The sequence below is a fragment of the Eumetopias jubatus genome, unplaced genomic scaffold (genome assembly GCF_037043125.1).
Source record: "Eumetopias jubatus isolate StellerSeaLion01/CBP00866 unplaced genomic scaffold, mEumJub1_p1.0 scaffold_11, whole genome shotgun sequence".
NCBI lineage: Eukaryota > Metazoa > Chordata > Mammalia > Carnivora > Otariidae > Eumetopias > Eumetopias jubatus.
In genome coordinates this window covers 101,780,717-101,783,804 of record NW_028274817.1, presented here as the reverse complement: position 1 = coordinate 101,783,804, position 3,088 = coordinate 101,780,717, and the positions used below count along the sequence as shown (strand labels likewise).

General features: G+C 35.6%; 1 non-coding gene across 1 annotated transcript; it reads right to left on the bottom strand.

The window, feature by feature from the left end:
- Window positions 1-1,028: 1,028 nt before the first annotated feature.
- LOC114197610 (U6 spliceosomal RNA) lies at window positions 1,029-1,135 on the bottom strand. The gene has a single exon (XR_003606927.1). It is a non-coding gene; the product is annotated as a U6 spliceosomal RNA (small nuclear RNA).
- Window positions 1,136-3,088: the final 1,953 nt, after the last annotated feature.

The following is a 3,088-nucleotide window of genomic DNA, read 5'->3' as shown; positions in this document are numbered from 1 at the left end:
TGTTCCTTTCTGGTCTATGTTGCTTTTAGGCTTTCTCTTTGCTTAGAGGACCCCTTTCAATATTTCTTGTAGGGCTGGTTTCATGTTTGCAAATTCCTTTAGTTTTTTTTTGTTTTTTTTTTTTTTTTTTGTCCTGGAACCTTTTTATCTCTCCTTCTATTTTCAATGACAGCCTAGTTGGGTATAGTATTCTTGGCTGTATATTTTTCTCATTTAGTGCTCTGAATATATCATGCCAGTCCTTTCTGGCCTGCCACGTCTCTGTGGATAGGTCTGTTGCCTATCTAATTGTTTCTACCATTGTAAGTTACATATCTCTTCTTCCGAGCTGCTTTTGGGATTTTCTCTTTGTCTCTGAGACTCGTAAGTTTTACTATTAGATGTCAGGGTATTGACCTATTTTTATTGATTTTGAGGGGGGGTTCTCTGTGCCTCCTGGATTTTGATTCCTGTTTCCTTCCCCAAATTATGGAAGTTCTCTGCTATAATTTGCTCCAGTATACCTTCTGCCCCTCTCTTTCTTCTTCTTCTGGGATCCCAATTATTCTAATATTGTTTCGTCTTATGGTATCACTTATCTCTCAAATTCTGCCCTCGTCATCCCATAGTTGTTTACCTCTCTTTTTCTCAGCTTGTTTATTTTCCATCATTTGGTCTTCTATATCACTGATTCTCTCTTCTGCCTCATTTATCCTAGCTGTTAGAGCCTCCATTTTTTATTGTACCTCATTAATAGCCTTTTTGATTTCGACTTGGTTAGATTTTAGTTCTTTTTATTTCTCCAGAAAGGGTTTCTCTAGTATTTTCCATGCTTTTTTCAAGCCTAGCTAGTATGTTTAAAATCGTCATTCTGAGCTCTAGTTCTGACATCTTACTAATGTCCATATTGATTAGGTCCCTGGCAGTCAGTACTGCCTCTTGTTCTTTTTTTTGAGGTGATTTTTTCCGTCTTGTCCTTTTGTCCAGAGGACAATAGATGAATGAGAGAACAGAATGTTAACAGGGTAACAGCGACTCCAGAAAAATATAAAAATATGGAATGCTTTATGAATTTGCATGTCATCCTTGCACAGGGGCCATGCTAATCTTCTCTGTATCATTCCACTTTTAGTATATGTTCTGCCAAAGCAAGCACTGTTTATAATCTGCCTGGAATATCCTTCCTTCCTTTGTCTCCTGAGTAAATCCAACTTTGTCTTTTATAATTCAGGTCCAACCATTAAGCCCCAGTGTCTGATTTTTATGGGCTGGTACATATTCCAATAGAATACAATGACGTTACTGAATTAAAATAATTCGACTATGTTTCCCATGACAAGGTAAGCTGCTTGAGGACAGGGACTACAGTTTCAGGAATGTTTTTTTCTGTACGTAGCATGAGAACATGGGCTCTGTATCATGCTTCTTGAATTCAAATCTAAACTCTGCCACTTACTGACTGACTCACTTCTCCGTTCTAAGCCTCACTTTTCTCATCTATGAAATGGAGCATCACCCACTTTGTGGGGTTATTGTTAGAATTAAGTGAGGTTAGCCTGTGTCTGAAAGTGCAGCATCTGCCATATGTTCAATACTCAATAAATGTTAGTTATTACTATGATGACAAGAACAGTAACTATTTAATGAATAATCATTCTCAGTGTATAATAATTAGGAATTCCATAACCATTTGATAGTTTGGTTTTTTTTTTTTTTGCAAACAAAGCATGCTCTACAAGTTCTTTTTTTGTTATTGGAGTATAGTTGATGTACAATGTTATATTAGTTTCAGGTGTACATCATAGTGATTTGACAATTCTATACATCCCTCAGTGTTCACCACAATAAATGTAGTCACCATCTGTCACCATACAGTGTTATTACAATATGATTTTTTTAAATTAATTTTAAATTCCAGTGTAGTTAACTTAGTGTTAGTTTCAACTGTACAGTATTATGATTCAACACTTTAATACATCACAGTGTGCTCATCATGATAAATGCACTCCTTAATCCCTATTACAATATTATTGACTATATTCCTTATGCTCTTTTTATCTCTGTGACTTAGTTTAACTGGAAGATTGCACTTCTTAATCCCCTTCACCTATTTTGCCCATCCCTCCACCCACCTACCTCACCTCTGGCTACTACCAGTTTGCTCTTTGTGTTTATGAGTCTGTTTCTGTTTGTTCATTTGCTTGTATTGCAGATACAAGTGAAATGAAGTAGTATTGGTCTTTCTCTGACTTATTTCATTTTATTTAATACCCTCTAGGTCCATTCATGTTGTTGCAAATGGCAAGATCTCATTCTTTGTTATGGGTAATATTCCACTGTATATACACACAGTGATTATACATCTTCTTTATCCATTCACTTATCAATAGACACTTAGGTTGCTTCCATATCTTGGTTATTATAAATAATGCTGCAGTAGACATAAGGGTTCATATATCTTTTCAATTTAGTGTTTTCATTTTCTTGGGATAAATAATAGTGGAATTACTGGATCATATGGTATTTCTTTTTTTAATGTTTTGAGGAACTGCCATACTATTTTTCCTAGTGGTCACACCAGTTTACATTCCCACCTACAGGGCACAAGGGTTCCTTTTTTTCCACATCCTCATTGGCACTTGATATTTGTTATCTTCTTGATAATAATAATCCTAACAGGTGTAAGGTGATATCTCATGGTAGTTTTTGTTTGCATTTCCCTGATGATGAGTGATGTTGACCATCTTTTCATGTGTCTGTTGGCCATATGTATGTCATCTTTGGGGAAAAAAATGTCTGTTCAGGTCCTCTGCCCACTTTTTAAATTGGATTATTTGGGGGTTTTTGTGTATGTTGAATTGTCTAAGTTCTTTATATATTTTGGATATTAGCACCTTATCAGAGATATCATTTGCAGATATCCTCTCCCATTCAGTAGGTTGCCTTTCCATTTTGTTGATGGTTTTCTTCATTGTACAAAAGCTTTTTATTTTGGTATAGTCCCAATAGTTTATTTTCTTTTGTTTCCCTTGCCTGAGGAGACATATCCAGAAAAATGTTCCTGAGGCCAATGTCCAAGAGTTTGCTGCCTGTTTTCTTTTAGAATTTT